General features: G+C 52.5%; 1 long non-coding RNA gene across 1 annotated transcript; it reads left to right on the top strand.

Moving 5' to 3' along the window:
- Nucleotides 1-3,084: 3,084 nt before the first annotated feature.
- Nucleotides 3,085-4,555, top strand: LOC115271716. The gene is made up of 3 exons (XR_003900077.1): nt 3,085-3,328; nt 4,004-4,135; nt 4,352-4,555. It is a non-coding gene; the product is annotated as an uncharacterized LOC115271716 (long non-coding RNA).
- The last annotated feature ends 408 nt before the right edge of the window (nt 4,556-4,963 follow it).

The following is a 4,963-nucleotide window of genomic DNA, read 5'->3' as shown; positions in this document are numbered from 1 at the left end:
CAGGGCTGTGCCCCTAGACACACTAGGATGTGAGGGCTGCACCTCCAGGTCCCCAGATTGTACCCGAAGACACTAGGGCCCTCCAGAGTGGTATCCTGGAAACCCCATGAAACCCCAAGCCCCCTCGTTTGCACCCTAATAAATCTTGGGATCCCGGGGTTGTATCCTGTGAAAACCCAGGACCCTCGACCCCTTACAAGGTTGTACCCCAAGAAACCCTGAGACTCCCAGGGTATACCCCCAAAAGCCTAATCCCTCTGGCTTGCACCTCAAGAAACTCTGTGATCCCCAGATTATAACCCAAAACACTAGAGCCCTCTGGGATTGTATCTTGAGAACCAGGGGTCCCTCAGACTGCACCCCAAGAAACCTCAAGCCCCTCAGATAGCACCTGAAGAAACCCCAGGGCCCCTGGTTGCACTCCATGAAAACCCAAGACCCCCCCAATCCCTTCAGGGACGCACCCCCAAGGAACGCCTGGGCCCCCAGGCTGCTTCCAATGATCTTGTGAATGAGATTTTACTCCCAAGAGGAAACATAGCGTCACATTCTCGGGATTCACTGAGGTCTCTGCTCTGCAGACCTCAGATGAAGGGCCTCCCCTTAGGTCTCCATCCATGTCTCTGGAAGGGGATCTTTGGAGAGGAGATGGGGGCTCCCCAGCCTTTCTTGGCCAAGCCAGAACGGCAGGGCCCTGAGGGCGGTTGTGGTTTCCCTGGAATCTTTATCTTTATTTCTAAAGAAGAAAATACGCATCGGGGAGGCTCTTATTGGTTTTCACTCTGTGGACCCCCCAGTGTCCAGTGTGAGGGGACACAGCAGCCACCGGTCCCTCCCCCCCACACCCACCACCCCCACACCATCCAAGGCGCCTTCAAGGAGAGCTGCGAATGATTCCTCAGGGATCAGACACCTGACAGATGCTCATCATCACTTAGAAAGAAGGACTTTGACCTTCCAGAAGTTTCCGAGGGGAAGCCTGGTAAAGACAAAGGACACAGATGGTAGTCCAAGTCCAGGCCGCTGCTGTCACCCATCAAACACTGAAGATAGACAAGCATTTGGATAATCTATTGATGATGAAAATAGGACTTCCTTCTGAGCCCTACTGGCTCAGGATTCCTTTTAAGCAGGGAGTCCCCATTCTACAAAGGAAAGCCACAACACATGGGACCAACAGACCACTCACCTGCCACGGCCAGCCTGAGAACCCCCAAGGAGGAGGAACGTCTTTTTTTTTTATTGTAAACTCTATGCCCAATGTAGGACTTGAACATACAACCCCGAGATCAAGAGTCACATGCTCTCCCGACAGAGCCATCCAGGCGCCCCGGTAGGCATCGTTATTATGCCCTTAAATTGCATCTAGGGGTGCCTGGAGGGCTCAGTTGGTTGAGGGTCCAACTCTTGATGTTGGCTCAGCTCATGAGCTCACATTTTGTGAGTTCAAGACCCACATCGGGCTCTGTGCTCACAGTTCAGATCCTGCTTGGGATTTTCTCTCTCTCTCTTTCTGTCCCTCCCCTGTTTTCACTCTCTGTCTCTCTCTCTCAAAATAAATAAACATTTTTTTATTGCATCTAAAAATGTCGAAGAAAGAAACAATTGAAAGTATTTGTAATAAAACAGGGCCTTTCCCCCAAACAGCTCTGGTTTTAATTTTTATCCTCAAAGCGAATGGCAAGAAAGGAGGGAGAGTTCTCTGCAATTTTAGTTTCACACATGCTGTATTGAACACTAAGACCATGGCTGTCTGGGGAGGCCCCTCGGAGAGCAGGGTGACCTCCAGTGACCTGGCTCTGCCCTCTGGCTCCAGCCTTCCTGCATTAAAGCCACTTTCTCTGGCCATCAATTGACCCACAAAAGGAGGAGGTCATTTCCCACTTTGGACCCTCTGTGGGGCCTTGATCAAGGTGCGGCTGGGAGTCAGCCCCAAGGAAGCCAGCCGTGATCCCACCAGACAGACCTTCAGGTGCAGAGATGGCCAGTGATCTTGTTTGTAATTGCAGATGCGCGACAATCGGTCAGCAGGTCCTGAGGACACCACGGGCCTTCTGTAGCTATGGTTATCCCACTTCGGGGCAGACACGCCCAGATGGCAGCCTGAGCCCCCCCTGGGCTGGCTCCAAGCCTGGCCTGCCTCTCCAGAGGACCTCACTAGGGGTCCCAAGATGGAAACTGGATACAATGATTTCCAAGGACAGCCTCAAAATTTCTGAGCTAGGGAAGACTTTGCTCACGCTATGTGCTGATGTCTATAAAAATACGCTCAGGAGAAACCTAGGAAGAAGGCGAGGTGTTACCTGGCATGAGCAGGGCTGTCTCTGGGCACAGTCCCGCCTTGCACGGTTCCTGGTTTTCTAGTCTTCTGCTCTGGGCTTTCATAGTATGGAACAAAACCACCTTTGTCAGGACTTTAAAGTTTGTTGGGTTTTTTAAAAATATTTATTTATTTTTGAGAGAGAGAGAGAAAGACAGAGTGTGAGCTGGGGAGGGGCAGAGAAAGAGGGAGACACAGAATCTGAAGCAAGCTCTAAGGTCTGAGCTGTCAGCACAGAGCCCGACACAGGGCTCGAACTCGAACCATGAGATTATGCCCTGAGCTGAAGTCAGATGCTTAACCGACTGAGCACCCTGGCGGTCCCTGTCAGTATTTGAAAATGATGTGTCCTCCTAACATTGTAATATCGGCCCTGTCCTTATTAGCTTCTGCACACTCCCACTCCCCAAAGAGAGGAGGGCCGCGCGCTCTGCATTTTCCACCCCTGCGCAACCTCAGCCACACCCTTGCTTGATGTCAGTGTGGAAACTCCTTCTCAGGAAAACACGTTTCGGTTCTGCAAACAAAATGACACAAAGCAGCTTTTTCAGCCTGGCCAGCTCTTGCCACATACTTGGGATGCCAAAGTTCTTCCCAATCGCCCGGAAAGCCCCCAGTGACCAACTGAGAGGAGCACTTCTGAGTAAATAATTTTATTTGCCAACATTCCTTTCTGGGAGGTACCTTCCAGCCTGTCCATGTGGTTTGGTGTACCAGCCCTGCACGGCGCAGCCCAGTGAGCTCCCCACAGTGTAAGTGGGGAGCTGGCAAGGTCCAACCCCCCAGCGCGTGGCCGCTGTGAGTCTGTCACAGGGATCAACTGCTAAGATGGCGTGATTTCCTCTGCAAGTAACAGCAGAGTCAAGAATGTTACCCTCATTCCTGGTCGTGCTGACACATGCGTGTGGGTGGAAGTCCAGGGTCAATGGCGCCCAGTCCCGCTGTGCCCAAGGACGGCGGCTATTCTCGGCCTCGGTTGTTGTGCTGGTTAAATTCTGAGAGTTCCAGGTAAGAAGCAAATGCTAAGGAAGGAACCTGCCCTCTTCACCGTTCTGCTAAGATGCCGTTCAAGGTGTGGAGTGGGTAGACCAGATGTCAGCAGGGCTGGCACAGTTGGTGGCTGATTTGCTGGGAGCAGGAGTGCTGGCTGGGCTCGCAGGAGCCAGGGGTGCCCTCAGGAGATCCGGGAGGATGGGGCGGGCTTGTCACAGGGGCGGGCTGTGGTAGGGGACACGCAATGACAGCAAGAGGCACACCAGAGCGGCTGAGGTCGTTCTTCTGTGCCGGACCTCAGCCTTACTGCTGACTGTGGGCAAGCCTGGGCCATGAGCACCGACCACAGTGAGGCCACCAACATCCAAGGTTAAATCATGTCTCTGGTCAAGGTAGGGACCTGTGTGTTAGAGTTCCTGCTATAGATTCCTGTTGCCCATGTGTGCTTGTTGACTCTTTACAATTATGAATGGTACTTTATTTTTTATTCTTTTAAAGTTTATTTATTGAGAGAGAGAGAGAGAGAGAGTGTGTGTGTGTGTGTGTGTCTGTGTGTGCACAAGTGGAGGAGGGACAGAGAGAGAGAGAGAGAGGATCCCAAGCAGGTTCCACGCTGTCAGCACAGAGCTGGATGCAGGGCTCAATCCCATGACCCTGGGATCCTGACCCTGAAAATGGTATTTTATTTAGAAAAAGAAGGCGGGGACATTGTTACAGGCTGAGTTGTGTCCCCCTCAACACCCATCTGTTGAAGTCCTACCCCTTCCAGGACCACAGGATGTGACCGTGTTTGAACAGAGGGCCTTTAAAGAGATAATTAAGGTAAAATGTCTTGACTGGGCTTGAATCTGAAAACGACTTGTGTCCTTATAAGAGGAGATCGGAACACAGACAGGGACGGAGGGATGACCAGGTCAGGACAGTGTCTATATGCCCAGGAGAAGCCTCAGGGGAAACGTGATACCTCCCCAAGCCCCACACCTGGATCTCAGATGTCCAGCCTCCAGAACTGTGAGAAAATAAATCTCTTCTTTTCAGACCCCTGGACGCTGAGCTGACTGATACAAATATGTGCCCTAAGCATCCGAGATGCCACTGGGGACACATGTGTTGGGGCCACACGTTGCTCCTTTGTGATCTGCTGAATTCGTGTCCTCCAGTGACACACCTCGAGCAGTGCGTTTGCCAGCCCTGCCACCTCAGAGCGGGGGTCACCCATGCTCTAACCAGAAGCCCGAGGTGAGGGAGCCGTGTTCCCAAGGGCCCCAGGGGCTCAGTCGGTCAAGCAGTTGACTCTTGATTTCCAGGCTCAGCTCATGATCTCACGGGTTGTGAGATCGAGCCCCGTGTGTCGGGCTCTGGGTTGACATTAAGGAGCCTCCTTGGGATTCTCTCTCTCTCTGCCCCTCCCCCCTTTCAAAATACAGAAACAAACAACAACAAAACAAAAAGCTTTGTTCCCGGCTCCTGGACCTCCATCGTGGTCTTCTGGAGAGTCACGTGAGTGGGACATCGCGACAGACCCACTGGTGTGTCCTGGAGTCCTTATGGGGCCAAGTCACCAGGGGGTACCTTCAGAACAGTACCTTCCAGGGCGTAAGGCCTGGGGGGCAGACGCTTCTCAGCCCTCACTTCCTGATTGGTCAAGAA

This window comes from Suricata suricatta, chromosome 2, assembly GCF_006229205.1.
Source record: "Suricata suricatta isolate VVHF042 chromosome 2, meerkat_22Aug2017_6uvM2_HiC, whole genome shotgun sequence".
NCBI classification, from domain to species: Eukaryota; Metazoa; Chordata; class Mammalia; order Carnivora; family Herpestidae; genus Suricata; species Suricata suricatta.
This window is presented reverse-complemented; position numbering and strand designations above follow the sequence as displayed.